Source organism: Heptranchias perlo, chromosome 14, assembly GCF_035084215.1.
Source record: "Heptranchias perlo isolate sHepPer1 chromosome 14, sHepPer1.hap1, whole genome shotgun sequence".
Classification (NCBI taxonomy): Eukaryota; Metazoa; Chordata; class Chondrichthyes; order Hexanchiformes; family Hexanchidae; genus Heptranchias; species Heptranchias perlo.
This window is the reverse complement of record NC_090338.1, coordinates 41,528,365-41,545,726: the sequence shown is the minus strand read 5'-3', so window position 1 is coordinate 41,545,726 and position 17,362 is coordinate 41,528,365.

Here is a 17,362-nt window from a genome sequence, read left to right as displayed (position 1 = left end):
GAACGTGACATTCTATTTGTTTAATGATGCATTTATATTAAAAAGCTATGGTAGTTATAGCTGTGATTGGGAAAAAGCACTCATGCTTTATACTAATTGTTGGCAATTACCTTTAAAAAAAAGAAACACAAATGGAGCCTCCAAAGAAGTTCAAGTTAGAGCAATATCCAATAAAAGGCATCAAGAAAGTATTTTAAGTATTTGCTATTAGCTGGCATTTAAACCGATATCTACACTTTTTCAAATCTGACTCTCCCTTGCCATTGTTCCTGTGCCTGCATATTGATGATCTTGCTTTCCCACTCACTCATGCTGATTATGCATCACTGCACTCACTGGTTCGTGATTTGTTACAGAATAAGCATCAGTCTCAACACAGAAAAGCCAATTGGAATTATTGAGCTACTTTAAATTTGGAAGATTTGTGCTGTGTTTGCAGTATTTTATTTTGCTTCAGAATTTTATATAAAGCTGCCTTTATGCCACCAAGTTCGCATCAATTCAAAGTGCTTTCCAACGTGCATTGATAGAAAAGTGGCAACGCAACTTCAAACTCAAGTCCCTGTCGAATTCCTGAATGCATATAAATATTTACACTACCAACCCTCTGTTAGGGATGAATATAAATTACTGTGTGAATGAGTTAATCTCAAAGTCCTCAAAGAGGAAGTCAGACCATAAAATCATGAAATGACATTTCTTTATTAACAGACTTCTTTTTTTAATTCATTCATGGGATGTGGGCGTCGCTGGCAAGGCCGGCATTTATTGCCCATCCCTAATTGCCCTTGAGAAGGTGGTGGTGAGCCGCTTTCTTGAACCGCTGTTAGGAAGGGAGTTCCAGGATTTTGACACAGCGACGATGAAGGAACGACGATATATTTCCAAGTCAGGATGATGTGTGACTTGAAGGAGAATGTGCAGGTGGTGTTGTTCCCATGTGCCTACTGCCCTTGTCCTTCTAAGTGGTAGCGGTTGTGGGTCTGGGAGGCGCTGTCAAAGAAGCCCTGACAAGTCGCTGCAGTGCATCTTGTAGGTGGTACACACTGCAGCCACAGTGCGCCGGTGGTGAAGGGAGTGAATGGTTAGGGTGGTGGATGGGGTGCCAATCAAGCGGGCTGCTTTGTCCTGGATGGTGTTGAGCTTCTTGAGTGTTGGAGCTGCACTCATCCAGGCACGTGGAGAGTATTCCATCACACTCCTGACCTGTGCCTTGTAGATGATGGAAAGGCTTTGAGGAGTTAGGAGGTGAGTCACTCGCTGCAGAATACCCAGCCTCTGACTTGCTCTTGTAGCCACAGTATTTATCTGGCTGGTCCAGTTAAATTTCTGATCAATGGTAACCCCCAGAATGTTGATGATGGGGGATTCGGCGATGGTAATGCCGTTGAATGTTAAGGGGAGGTGGTTACACTCTCTTTTGTTGGAGTTGGTCATTGCATGGCGAATGTTACTTGCCACTTATCAGCCCAAGCCTGGATGTTGTCCAGGTCTTGCTGCATGTGGGCATGGACTACTTCATTATCTGAGGGGTTGCGAATGGAACTGAACACTGTGCAATCATCAGCGAACATCCCCATTTCTGACCTTATAATGGAGGGAAGGTCATTGATGAAGCAGCTGAAGATGGTTGGGCCTAGGACACTGCCCTGAGGAACTCCTGCAGCAATGTCCTGGGGCTGAGATGATTGGCCTCCAACAACCACTATTATCTTCCTTTGTGCTAGGTATGACTCCAGCCACTGGAGAGTTTTCCCCGATTCCCATTGACTTCAATTTTACTAGGGCTCCTTGGTGCCACTCTCGGTCAAATGCTGCCTTGATGTCAAGGGTAGTCACTCTCACATCACCTCTCGAATTCAGCTCTTTTGTTCATGTTTGGACCAAGGCTGTAATGAGGTCTGGAGCCAAGTGGTCCTGGCGGAACCCAAACTGAGCACCCAGGCAAGTGGAGAGTATTTCATCACACTCCTGACTTGTGTCTTGTAGATGGTGGAAGGTTTTGGGGAGTCATGTGGCTGGTCCAGTTAAGTTTCTGGTCAATGGTGACCTCCAGGATGTTGATGGTGGGGGATTTGGCGATGGTAATGCAGTTGAATGTCATGGGGAGGTGGTTAGACTATCTCTTGTTGGAGATGGCCTGGCATTTCTCTGGCGCGAATGTTACTTGCGACTCGCCAGCCCAAGCCTGGATGTTGTCCAGGTCTTGCTGCATGCGGGCACGGACTGCTTCATTATCTGAGGTGTTGCGAATGGAACTGAACACTGTACAATCATCAGCAAACATCCCCACTTATAATTATAATTATAATTAGTAGCATCTTAATGTTACACAGAGTCGATATTGGTAACTGACGGAATTAGTGCCTGACATTACAAAAGCAGTTCCAGTATATCACAATAACACAACATTAGATGGGCTCTTTTTCTTAGAAGTTGCTATTATGGTCAATGTCATAAACTGATGGAGTTCATATCATAGTAACATAGTACAGAACAGGAGGCCATTCGGCCCATCGTGCCTGTGCTGGCTCTTTGAAAGAGCTATCCAATTAGTCCCACACCTCTGCTCTTTCCCCATAGCCCTGTAAATGTTTTCCCTTCAAGTATTGATCAAATTCCCTTTTGGAAGTTACTATTGAATCTGCTACCACCATCATTTCAGGCAATACATTCCAGAGATGTTGTCTCTGGTTCTTTTGCTAATCACCTTAAACCTGTGTCCTCTGGTTATCGACTCTTCTGCCACTGGAAACAATTTCTCCTTATTTACTCTATCGAAACCGTTCAGAATTTTGAACACCTCTATTAAATGTCCTCTTAAACTTCTCTACTCTAAGGAGAACAACCCCAGCTTCTCCAGTCTCTCTATATAACTGGAGTCCCTCATAAGACCATAAGACCATAAGAGATAGGAGCAGGAGTAGGCCATTCGGCCCCTCGAGCCTGCTCCATCATTTAATGAGATCATGGTTGATCTGATTTTTACCTCAACTCCACTTTCCTCCCCTTTCCCCATATCCTTTGACTCCCTTGCTGATCAAAAATTTGTTTAATTCAGCCTTGCATGTATTCAATGACTCAGCCTCCACAGCTTTTTGGGGTAAAGAATTCCAAAGATTCACGACCCTCTGGGAGAAGAAATTCCTCCTCATTTCCGTCTTAAACGGGCGACCCCTTATTCTGAGACTATGCCCCCTAGTTTTAGATTCCCCCATGAGGGGTAACATCCCAGGTATCATTCTAATAAATCTCTTCTGCATCCTCTATAAGGCCTTGACATCCTTCTTAAAGTGTGGTGCCCAGAATTGAATACAGTGAGGCCTAACCTGTGTTTTATAAAGGTTTAGCATAACTTTCTTGCTTTTGTACTCTATATGCCTCTATTAATAAAGCCACGGATCCCATATGCTTTTTTAACAGCCTTCTCAACTTGTCCTGCCACCTTCAAAGATTTATTTACACTGCCAGATTTCTCTGTTCCTGCACTCCCTTTAATATTTTACCATTTAGTTTATATTACCTCTCATCATTCTTCCTACCAAAATGTATCACTTCACTCTTCTCAGCGTTAAATTTCATGTGCCATGTGTCTGCCCATTTCACCATATTCTTCTGAAGTCTGGTACTATCCTCCAAATTGTTTACTACACTTCCCAGTTTTGTGTCATCTGCAAACTTTGAAATTATACCCTCAATACACAAGTCCAGGTCCTCATACTGACCCCTGGGGAACACCACTGTATTCTTCCCTCCAGTCTGAAAAACAACCGTTCACCACTATTCTCTGCTTTCTGTCCCTTAGCCAATTTTTTTATTTATGCTGCCACTGTCCCTTTTATCCCATGGGCTCTAATTTTGCCAAGAGGTCTATTATGTGGTACTTTATCAGATGCCTTTTGAAAGTCCATAACATCAACTGCATTACTTTCATCAACCCTCTCCATTCCTTCATCAAAGAACTCAATCAAGTCAATCAAACATAATTTGCCTTTAACAAATCCATGCTGACTTTCATTTATTAGCCCATACTTTTCCAAGTGCCAATTAATTTTTTCCGGGATTATTGTCTCTTAAATTTTCCCCACTACCGACGTTAGGCTGACTGGCCTGTAATTGCCAGGCTTATCCCTCTCCCCTTTTTTGAACAGGGGTGTGACATTTGCAATTCTCCAGATCTCTGGCATTGCCCCCATATCTAAGGAGGATTGGAAGATTGTGGCCAGATCCTTTGCAATTTCCACCCTTACTCCCCTCAGTAACCTAGAATGCATCCCATCTGGACTGGGTGACTTGGAGTACTGCCAATCTTTTAAGTACGTCCTTTATCTATTTTTATCCTATTCAATATTGCTGCTATCCCCTCCTTTACTGCTACTTCGGCAGCATCCTCTTCTCTAATGAAGATCGATGTGAAGTATTCATTTAATGCTTCAGCCATGCTCTCCGCGTCCACAAGAAGATTGCCTTTTTTATCCCTAATCGGTCCCACCCTTCCTTTGACTATCCTTTCACTATTTATATGTTTATAAAAGACTTCTGGGTTCCCTTTTATGTTAGCCATTAATCTATTCTCATACTCTCTCTTTGCCCCTATTATTTCCTTTTTTAGCCCTCCTCTGTACTTTCTGTATTCAGCTTGGTTCTTATTATGAACCTTACATTTGTCATAAGTCTCCTTTTTCTGTTTTATTTTAATCTCCATATCTTTCATCATTCAGGAAGCTCGAGCTTTGCTTGCCCTTCTTTTTCCTCTAATGGGAATGTGTCTGCTCTGTACCCAAACCATCTCTTCCTTGAAGACCTCCCATTGTTCAATTACCGTTTTGCCTATCAATTTTTGATTCCAATCCAGCTGGGCCAGATCCCTTTTTATGTCACTGAAATTAGCCCTCCTCCAGCTAAGTATTTTTAGGCTTGATAGTTCCTTGTCCTTTTTCATAACTATTCTAAACCTGATGATATTATGATCACTGTCCCCCAAATGCTCCCCCACTGAAACATACTCCAGCTACCCCACTTCATTCCCCAGAACTAGATCCAGCACTGCTTTCTTCCTCATTGGGCTGGAAACACACTGATCAAGAAAGTTCTTGTATATATTTCAGGAATTCCTCCCCCTCTTTGTCCTTTATACTGTTACTATCCAAGTCTATATTGGGATAATTGAAGTCCCCCATTATCACTACTCTATAGTTCTTGCATCTTTCTGTAATTTGCCTGCAAATGTTCTCCTCTATCTCCTTCCCACTATTTGGTGGCCTATAGTATACACCCAGTAACATATTAGCTCCTCCATTATTCCTTAATTCAAACCAAATAGATTCTGACTTTGACCCCTCATCATCCCTTTCCAGTGCTATAATAGTTTCTTTGATCAATACTGCCACCCCCTCCTTTCTTTCCTTCCCTATCTTTTCTGAATACCTTGTAGCCAGGAATATTAAGTTCCCAATCCTCCCCTTCTTTAAGCCAGGTCTCTGTTATTGCCACTACATCATAGTCCCAAGTGGCGACTTGTGTCTGCAGCTCATCAACCTTACCACGCTATGTGCATTTACGCACAGTCCAAACTCATCTTAGACTGCCTCGCTTTTGCCCCTTGTCTGATTCTTCCTATTTCTGAATTATTCTTTATTCTAGTGCTATTTGTCTCTCTGCTGTGCACCTTGTTTCTCCTCTCTAATGGTTCATCCTGGTGCCTATCGCATTGCCATATTAGTTTAAACCCTCCCCCTATCTGAGGTTACAAAGGCAGTTCCAATATATCACTGCAGCACAAATTAACTGGGTCCTATTTATTATAAGTTGACATGCTCAATGTCCAAAATTGGCATAAAGTCAGCAAGGTTAGTTTAGATTAGACCCTGTGTAGCTGACAAGTTAACCGCCTTGAATAATGGAGTCTATCGGAAGAGTCTAGTTTGTACAGCCTATTATTTTTTTATTCGTTCATGGGATGTGGGTGTCGCTAGCAAGGCCAGCATTTATTGCCCATCCCTAATTGCCCTTGAGAAGGTGGTGGTGAGCCGCCTTCTTGAACCGCTGCAGTCCGTGTGGTGACGGTTCTCCCACAGTGATGTTAGGAAGGGAGTTCCAGGATTTTGACCCAGCGACGATGAAGGAACGGCGATATATTTCCAAGTCGGGATGGTGTGTGACTTGGAGGTGAACAGACAGGTGGTGGTGTTCCCATGTGCCTGCTGCTCTTGTCCTTCTAGGTAGTAGAGGTCGCGGGTTTGGGAGGTGCTGTCGAAGAAGCCTTGGCGAGTTGCTGCAGTGCATCCCATGGATGGTACATACTGCAGCCACAGTGCGCCGGTGGTGAAGGGAGTGAATATTTAGGGTGGTGGATGGAGTGCCAATCAAGCAGGCTGCTTTGTCCTGGATGGTGTCAAGCTCCTTGCGTGTTGTTGGAGCTGCACTCATCCAGGCAAGTGGGGATTTTTCCATCACACTCCTCACTTGTGCCTTGTAGATGGTGGAAAGGCTGTGGGGAGTCAGGAGGTGAGTCACTCACTGCAGAATACCCAGCCTCTGACCTGCTCTTGTAGCCACAGTATTTATATGGTTGGTCCAGTTAAGTTTCTGGTCAATGGTGACCCCTAGGATGTTGATGGTGGGGGATTCGGCAATGGTAATGCTGTTGAATGTCAAGGGGAGGTGGTTAGACTCTCTCTTATTGGAGATGGTCATTGCCTGGCACTTGTCTGGCACGAATGTTACTTGCCACTTATGAGCCCAAGCCTGGATGTTGTCCAGGTCTTGCTGCATGCGGGCTTGGACTGCTTCATTATTTGAGGGGTTGCGAATGGAATTGAACACTGTGCAATCATCAGCGAACATCCCCATTTCTGACCTTATGATGGAGGGAAGGTCATTGATGAAGCAGCTGAAGATGGTTGGGCCTAGAACACTGCCCTGAGGAACTCCTGCAGCAATGTCCTGGGGCCGAGATGATTGGCCTCCAACAACCGCTACCATCTTCCATTGTGCTAGGTATGACTCCAGCCACTGGAGAGTTTTCCCCTTCATTCCCATTGACTTCAATTTTACAGGGACTCCTTGGTGCCACGCTCAGTCAAATGCTGCCTTGATGTCAAGGGCAGTCACTCTCACCTCACCTCTGGAATTCAGCTCTTTTGTCCATGTTTGGACCAAGGCTGTAATGAGGTCTGGAGCCTATTGCAGATACGCTCACAGCTTTTGCAAAGATTTCAAGAGCTTATACAACCATGTCCTTCTGAGGTAGCACATAAGCTGTCTCACCTCTTTCTGGGATCCTTGGACTGGTTTCCTGGATGTCGCATGATGTCTTCCTTCCTCCTTCCATTGTCCATTCTCTCAGCAATTAACCTGCTTCCATACTTAGAAACTTAACTCTTACACCTGGTACACTGAACATATCTGCCGATCTCTGACAATGGAGTTCTGAAACTTCTCTGAATTCTTGTAACGCTTGCTCTCACTACCTGGTCTTTCCAGATAGGAACATAGGAACAGGAGTAGGCCATTCAGCTCCTCGTGCCTGCTCCTCCATTTGATAAGATCATGGCTGATCTGTGATCTAACTCCATATACCTGCCTTTGGCCCATATCCCTTAATACCTTTGGTTGCCAAAAAGCTATCTATCTCAGATTTAAATTTAGCAATTGAGCTAGTATCAATTGCCATTTGCGGAAGAGAGTTCCAAACTTCTACCACCCTTTGTGTGTAGAAATGTTTTCTAATCTCACACCTGAAAGGTCTGACTCTAATTTTTAGACTGTGCCCCCTACTCCTAGAATGCCCAACCAGCGGAAACAGGGTGGATAGAGAGAAACTATCTGTTCCCCTTAATATCATATAAACTTCGATCAGATCACCTCTTAACTTTCTAAACTCTAGAGAATACAACCCCAATTTGTGTAATCTCTCCACGTAACTTAACCCTTGAAGTCCGGGTATCATTCTAGTAAACCTACGCTGCACTCCCTCCAAGGCCATTATGTCCTTCCGAAGGTACGGTGCCCAGAACTGCTCACAGTACTCCAGGTGCGGTCTAACCAGGGTTTTGTATAGCTGCAGCATAACTTCTGCCCACTTGTACGCCAGTCCTTTACTCCTAGAAGTAAAGGGAATTAGGGATTACGGGGAGCGGGCAGGAAATTGGACATGAAGCTGATTTCGGATCGGTCAAGGCCCTGTGGGTGGCGGAGCGGGCCCAGGGACTGAGTGGCTGGGTCATGCTCCCACTTCTTGTGTTCTTTAGATTTGAGGTTAGGATCAGGTCAGTCATGATCTTATTGAATGGCGGAGCAGGCTCGAGGGGACGATTGGCCTACTCCTGCTCCTATTTCTTATGTTCTGATGTTCTTATATAAAGGCCAGCATTCCATCAGCCTTATTGATTATTTTCTGCATCTGTTCATGACACTTCAATGATCTATGTACCTGAACCCCTACGTTCCTTTGGAAATCCACTGTTTTTAACTTTTTACCATTTAGAAAGTACCCTGTTCTATCCTTTTTTGATCCAAAGTGGATGACCTCACATTTGCCTACATTGAATTCCATTTGCCACAGTTTTGCCCATTCACCTAATCTAGCAATATCCCTTTGTAATTTTATGTTTTCATCTACACTGCTTACAATGCCACCAATCTTTGTGTCATCGACAAACTTAGATATGAGACTTTCTATGCCTTCATCTAAGTCGTTAATAAATATTGTGAATAATTGAGGCCGCAAGACAGATCCCTGCGGGACTCCACTAGTCACATCCTGCCAATGTGAATACTTACCCATTATCCCTACTCTCTGTCGCCCACCGCTCAGCCAATTTCCTAACCAAGTCCGTACTTTTCCCTTGATTCCATGGGCTTCTATCTTAGCTAACAGTCTCTTATGTGGGACCGTATCAAATGCCTTCTTGTAGTCCATATAAATAACATCCATTGACATTCCCCTGTCCACTACTTTAGTCACCTCTTTAAAAAATTCAATCAGATTTATCAGGCATGACCTACCTTTCACAAATCCATGCTGGCTCTCTCTGATTAACTGAAAATTCTCAAGGTGTTCAGTCACCCTATCCTTAATTATAGACTCCAGCATTTTCCCCACAACAGATGTTAGGCTAACTGGTCTACAATTCCCAGGTTTCCCTCTCTCTCCTTTCTTAAAAAGCAGAGTGACATGTGCAATTTTCCAATCTAGAGGGACAGTTCCTGAATCTAGAGAACTTTGGAAGATTATAGTTAGGCCATCTGCAATGTGCTCACCCACTTCCTTTAAAAACCTGGGATGGAAACCATCTGGTCCTGGGGATCTGTCACTTTTTAGTGCTATTATTTTCTTCATTACTGTTGCTTTACTTACGTTAATTTTATTGAGTCCCTGTTCCCGCTTCAATATTAGTTTTCTTGGGATTTCCGGCATGCAATCCTCTTTTTCTACTGTAAATACTGACGCAAAGTAATTATTCAACATGTCCGCCATTTCCCCATTGTGAATAACAATAGCCCCACTTTCAGTTTTTAAGGGGCCAACACTGTTCCTGACCACCCTCTTTTTCCTAATATAACTATAAAAGTTCTTCGTATTGGTTTTGATATCCCTTGCAAGTTTCTTTTCATACTCTCTTTTTGTAGCTCTTACTATCTGATTTGTGACCCTTTGTTGATCTTTGTATCTTTCCCATTCGCCAGGATCTGTGCCGTTTTTTGCCTTTTTGTCTGCCCTTTCCTTATGTCTTATACTGTCCCTTACCTCTTTAGTTGTCTATGGCTGTTTTTTTTGGCAAGTAGATTTCTTGCCCCTCAGGGGTATGAACCGATTCTGTAACGCGTTAAATGTTTATTTAAACATTTCCCACTGATCATCAGTCGTTTTACCCATTAACAGATTTGCCCAGTTTACTGTGGACAGTCTCTGTCTCATCCCATTGAAGTTGGCCTTACCCAAGTCTAGAATCTTCGCAGCTGATTCACTTTTTTCCCTTTCAAATACTACCTTGAACTCGATCATGTTATGATCGCTATTGGATAGATGTTCGCGCACAGTTAAGCTGTTAACTAAATCTGGTTCATTGCTCATTATTAAATCTAGTATGGCTTGCCCCCTTGTTGCCTCTAGGACATAATGCTGTTGAAAACTATCCCGGACACACTCAAGAAATTCACTACCTTTCTGACAGTTGCTAGTCTTCTTTCCCCAATCTATGTGAAGGTTAAAGTCCCCCATTAAGACCACTATGCCTTTGTTACATGCTTGTCTAATCTCTGCATTTATACAATCTAGCACTTCACAGCTGCTGCCAGGGATCCTATACACAATTCCCACGATAGTCTTAGATCCTTTCCTATTTCTCAATTCAACCCATAAGATCTCTGTTGGCTGCTTACCTCTCGTTATTTCCTCCTTTATCATTGAAGTGATTTCATCTCTAATCATTAAGGCTACTCCTCCCCCTCTTCCATTTTCCCTATCTCTCCTGTCGACCTTATAACCCGATATATTTAGTTCCCAATCCTGACCATCTTGCAGCCATGTCTCAGTAATAGCTATCATGTTATACCCTCCAATTTGAATTTGAACTTGTAGTTCATTTAGTTTATTCCTTATACTCCGTGCATTTGTATATAGAACTCTTAGTTGGGCCACACACCCTAGCCTGACCTTCAGCTTTGTTGCTGGGTTAATCGCCTTACGCCTTCTAGTTTTCACTTGATCTGTCGTGCCTAAAGTACACTTTCTTTCTGCTGCTCTACGTTTTTCCCTTTCACTTGTTCTTGAACAACTGTTTGTACTATTTGTATTGTAAATTTTCCCTGGATCTTCCCCTCTATTGCTGCTCTCAACTTTACTCCCTTCTGACTCCCCGCTCAGGTTCCCATCCCCCTGCCACTCTAGTTTAAACCTTCCCCAACAGCACTAGCAAACACCCCCGCGAGGACAATGGTCCCGGTCCTGCTCGGGTGTAACCCGTCCCGCTTGTACAGGTCCCACTTTCCCCAGAACCGCTCCAAATGTCCCAGGAATCTAAATCCCTCCCTCCTACACCATCCCTGCAGCCACGCATTCATCCGGTCTATTCTCCTGTTCCTATACTCACTAGCACGTTGCACTGGTAGTAATCCTGAGATCATTATCTTTGAGGTCCTGCTTTTTAATTTATCTCCCTAACTCCTTAAATTCGCCTTGCAGGACCTCATCCCTTTTTTTACCTATGTCGTTGGTACCGATATGGACCACGACTACTGGCTGTTCACCCTCCCCCTCCAGAATGCCCTGCAGCCGTTCCATGACATCCTTGACCCTAGCACCAGGGAGGCAACATACCATCCTGGAGTCACGTTTGCGGTCGCAGAAACGCCTATCTGTTCCCCTTACAATTGAATCCCCTATCACTATAGCCCTGCCACTCTTCTTCCTCCCCTCTTATGCAGCAGAGCCACCCGTGGTGGCACAAACTTGCCTCTTGCTGCTTTCCCCTGATAAGCCATCTCCCCCAACAGTATCCAAAGCGGTATATCTGTTTGAGAGGGTGATGGCCCCAGGGGACTCCTGCTCCACCTGCCTAGTCCTTATACTTTGCCTGGCGGTCACCCATTTCCTTTCTGCCTGCCTAATCTTTACCTGCGGTGTGACCACCTCACTGAATGTGCTATCCACGATAGTCTCAGCTTCACGGATGCTCCACAGTGAATCCACCCGCAGCTCAGCTCCGTAATGCGGTTAGCCAGTAACTGCAGCTGGACACACTGCCTGCACACATGGTCGACAGGGACACTGGTAGTGTCCATGACTTCCCACATAGTGCAGGAGGAGTTCACAGGTGCGAGCTCTGCTCCGATGACTTGCCTTAGATTTACACTGCGTTCACCTCTCAGACTCTCCTCCCACTCTCGGTCTCTCCTTTTATACTGTGCTCACCTCTCAGACTCTCCTGCCTCACCTGTGACGTCGCAGAGTAGTTTTCTCTTGTTGCAGGCCTGCTGCTGCTTTTATTCACCACTCTCAGTCTTCTGCTGCTCAGGTCCACCGCCGCTCTGTGGAAAAAGTTAGGAAAAGCAAGGCAAAGCAGCACCTCCTTCCCCCACTTCACCGAACTCCCACACTCACCAAACTCTTTGTTGTCTCACTCGGTGCTCCGTTGCACTCAGATCTTTTTCACCTTCTACTCAACTGCAACTGCTGACTGTGACTTGACTGACTGTTCAGAGTGTTCTGAATATTCAAAACACCACTTTCTATGCATTTGATTCACAAAGCAAACTCTTTCAATTTCGCCAATCTCTGCATTATATGTCTATAGATGACCAAAGCCAACCTGATGCAATTTTCAGGTGGGCCTGTAAATGGGTGAACAGGACGCTCACTTGTTTCAGATAAGAGACTGCTTATGTTTGCAAATCGGGGTTCTACGTCGATTGTAGGACCAATATGCAATTTTTAGGAGTGTGCATGACGCATGCTCTGCCCATTTGTACCAGGCAGTAAAAAACTTCACTAGCGGTTAGAGGGACTGCTCGACGCCACTACAGAAAAACCTGAAAATGGTTTGGTTCTCTCAAAGCTGGCTTCAGGCGAACAGCTCGGTGTGAGGCCACTCTGCCAACTTCATGTCTGTTTCAGCCAGAAGTCAAATACCCCTCCTCCTCCTCCCTCATTCTACCTGGTTTTGTTGTGTTATGTATAATCAAACATTACAGGTTTTTAAAAATAATTTTATTCTTCATCTCCATTTTATCTGTGATCTTGGCTATAACATCAATTACTACGTAGGGTAAGGCAAATCTTTGCTTGCTATAGTGAAAGCAGTTGAAAATCAAATTTGCTACATATTGGGCTCAATTTTACAGGGAAATTGTGGGTGCATTGGGGGGCAGGGGGGCTCTGAAAATCGCAGAAATCCTGTTTGGGTTCAGAAGCTGGCTCTAACTGCCGACTTCCGAGTTTCCCAAGGACGCACCTGCGTGCGTGTGGGTGACCTGAAACTGGAAGTCCCGCCGGCAATTAAAGCTGGCGGGATGACAGTTAAAGAGCTAAATGTAGGTACTTAAGTCACTTTACTTGTGACTGATTATGTGATTATAATGATTTTTTACTTACCTGGGCGGCTCGCCCACCGCTTCTGATTCATGCCTGGTGAAATCAGGCATGAAGGGCCGGATCAGGGAAAAAGAAACAAAATAAAGTACATCAAAAACCATAGAAGGAAGTTAAAACACAAAATCAACCTACCTTTGTACCATGCTCCGATGTTTGATATCTCCCTTTCCGTGTCCTAATCTTCACCCCACACGATCTTCCCCCGATGTCTCCCTCTTCAACCCCAATAACCTTCCGATGTCCTCCCAATCTTCCCCTCTTCACCCCCCCCCCGATGTCCTCCCGATCTTCCCCTCTTCCCCCCATCTTCCCCTCTCCCCTCTCCCCCCTCCCCCGGATTTTCCCCTCTCCCCCCCGATCTTCCGTTCCAGCGCCGGACGATGTCTTCCTCTCACTCTTTCTTGCCCCCCCTCACCCTGCCTTGCATTGCAGCTCCTGACAGCAGCCAGTCTGTCAATCAGGCTGGCTGCCGGGCGTGAAACCCGGAGAGGACGTGAATCATCAGCAAGCAACACGCGATCGCTTTGGAAATGGGAAATTTTGTTTTTGTGGATTTGCCACACGCACCTTCACCCCCCCTGCTGCCAACCCACCACCATTTCAAAATTGAGCCCATTATTTTCTTCTCATTATTTATCTCTCATCTTTAAGTAGCCTCACTTGTTCTTCAATATTTTTATGCTAATACAGATATTTCTCAGAAGTCTCTGTTACCTTTAGATCCTTTGCAACTTTTAACTAATTTTCACCCCAGTGCATCTTTTTTTAGCAGCACTTGATCTATTTTAATATATTTTCTACTCTCCCACTTCTGTAGAAAACATTTTTTCTAGATTATTGTTAACTTTTCTATTTGCAGAATTGAGGTCTAAGTTTTGATATTTACTTTCTACTTCTAGAAAGTGCATATTTGGTTCATTTCCTCTCTAATATATGCTTGAAAACATTCCACTTTGGTGGTTTTCCCTCAATTTTTCTTCTATCATTGTTTTCTTAAAAGTCAGAGTTCATGAAATCTCACTAACATTATTAGTGCCAACTCGTCACAATATCAAAGCTAATGACCCTATAATCAATCACAAGTCCTCAGATGTTCTACCATTTCAGATATACCCCTCAATATTAGATCATGGTTGGTTTTGTGAACCATTTTGGAAGGCTAATTTTCCCTATTCAAATTTCATTAAAATGAAATTTAAAATTCCCCATAATTATAATTCTCCCTCTCTGGTGCATTCCTTATTTGTTAAAATTCCATACCAACTTCTCCATCTTGATCTGATGAGCTATTGTGGATCCCAATTATTATTTTTTTCTTTTAGTAACAGGTATTCAACCAAATCAAACCAGCTCTCCTTTTATTCAAGATAAGTATACTCTTCTGACAACTCTAACATTATCTTTTAAAGCAACACAATTCTATTACCAATACATGTAATTGACTGTTACTATCCATTTTAAACCTGGCTATATAAAGCTGAAACCTATTGTTTCGTTTTAACTGGGGCCCCGATAAGACAATTAGGAACGTAGGAACAGGAGTAGGCCATTCCACCCCTTGAGCCTGTTCCGCCATTCAATTAGATTATGGTTAATCTGTATCTTAACTCCTTTTACCCACCTTGGTTCTGTAAACCTTAATACCCTTTCCCAACAAAAATCTATTAATCTCAGTTTTGAAATTTTCAAATGATCTAGCCTCAATAGCTTTTTGGGAGAGATTTCCAGATTTCCACTACCCTTTGTGTGAAGAAGTGTTTCCTGATATCATACCTGAATGGCCTAACTCCAATTTTAAGGTTATGCCCCCTTGTTCTGGACTTCTCCATGAATTATACCTACCCTTTCAGTACACACAGAATCCTAAAGTTCCAGTTCTTTGTACTCCATAGACTAGTGCTAGAAGCTTCAGTTTGTCAGTATTAAAATGTTCTATATTAATTACTTGTTCATCGACTTTTATCTCCTTTTATTCTTAGTTTCTGTTTCATCAAGACTACCCATTCTATCACTATATCTATTCCTAATTATGCTCTCTACATTTTTTGATACAATTTTTCTTGCACCAAGATTACAAAAATAAATGAATACTCTCATAAACATGAGTTATCATTTTCATGATTAAAAATAGGAGATAAAATATATCAAAGACCTCTTATAATTGGTTTTCATACCAGTATGTACATTTCTTTTACTAAAGCTACAACAGAGGAGTCGTAGTTAACAGACAATAATGGACAAAGAAACTTCAGGCAACCATCCTCCTCTCCTTTGAGACATAACATGGAGAGAATTGCTGCTGACCTGTATCCAATCTAATTTTATAGTGCTTAGTACTGCAATACAAAATCCTATAGCACCGTCATCCATCTCACTGATCAGAAAATATTTCAAGAAAAACACTACTAAAATCAATTTGAAGGTACAGTAATATATTAGCCACTGGAAGCAGAAGTGAACACAGCTAACACCACCAGGAAGAAACATTTTGAAGCAGGGAACAATGCAAGGGATGTCAGAAATGTAGAATACTTTCTTAGACTCCAGGACAATGCATGCTTTAGATATAAAAAAACTAAATGTACTACCAAAAATAATACGGAAGAATAGTCCCATGGACCACCATAGAGAAAGGCCATAGGCCCCTAGCAAGATTGGAAAGGTCAAACACTTGTCACAATACTGTTAGAAAAATTGAATGGAGTGGACATGTAACTCCTGCAACACTACCAGGTTGTTCAATGTATAATCCTTGATTATTAGGGAGACTGCATGATTCAGATGTATATTTGCTTATGCCACCACAGAGACTGGGTTGATTCAATGGAAACGGAACAGAGAAATAAAAGAAGGGAAGTTGACACAAATTACAAACGTCAATAAGTATGCAGGGTACTAAATGCTAATTAAATACATTATATAAAGTACTTCATGTTATCATTCACCATAGTTGGAAATACTGCGGCTGATTTTGATTTGAGGTACACAACAGGCGGTTGGTGAGTGGAGTGTGCCCGCCACCCACCTACTGTTACTATTGTCAGGCCTGAGCCATTTGTTGAGGCCAAGGCCTCATTTACATGCAGCCGGCGAGCTGCTCGCGCCAAACTGATGCTCCAGGGCATTGTGCCAGTTGGGGAGAGCAGGAGACTGGCTGCGGGGAGAAGGGGAGGCAGTGTTGGAGGGGGGCCTTGAACGGGTCAGTAGTGGGCTGAAGTTTTTTTCTAAGCACAGGAGGACAGACTTACACAATGGGAGGGAGTTGAGAAAGATTCAAAGACAAACCCAAAAATAGAGAGGCAGTAACAGAAGTATGTGAGAGATAGACAGAGAGGGAAATGCACACAGAATTTTTTCCAATCTTTGTCCATGAATAACTCTGCAAAAGAACAACGACATTATGATACCAAAGGCTGAATTCTACTCCCATTGGCGGGTTAGAACGGAGCAGGAATGCTGCCTGTCCATGTGAATCTGCTGCTAGTGCTAATTAAGCATGTAGGGTGGGCTTGGAGTGGTAATCCTGCTTTGTTACTGTTACTGTTACTGAGAGGGACCCTTAGATTTAGCAACTGTTTCTTCAGGAGGGATTGTGACTGTGTGCACAGAAAAGTACAGTCTTCTGTTTCACATCATGGGGGGTGTCTTGTAGGAAGAAGCCAGCCACTCTGATGACCAAATCCAAATTTGGAACTATTGCCATTCCATCATGGAATGTTACCTGAACAGCCAACAGCCCAGAGACACCCACTCGAGAGGAAGTAGTTAGTGAGCCAGAAGGACTACAACTGGATGAAGCACTCATGAGAATAAGGACCTAGGACTATAAGAGAGAGAGGCAGTTGTTTCCCTTGGAGGGTTGAGAAACAACTACACTTAATTGAGGAGCCTAAGAACCCATATCTCAGGAGCCCGGTCTTCAAAACAGTTATGAGTAGGGCGTATCAATTTTATGTAGAGGCGTTGGAGACTATTTCCATGCACATGGTTAAGATGATGGACAAATGGAAAGAGTCCACCTCCCACAACTGCAACACATTGCAAGTAGTTTCTCACAACCTGAAGAAGAGCCTGAAGACAGTAACAGCCCAGGAGGTTTCTGCAGTATCAAATTGCCAGAAACAGCTTCTAAGAACATTGTTGTCTTCCAGAGTGAGAGCTCTGATTAGAGTCAATCATCCTAATATATGACCCACCATGAGGGCTGGTATGGTGGACTGACGCATGAGGAAAACATCATGGCAGCTTACTAGATAACTAGCGTTG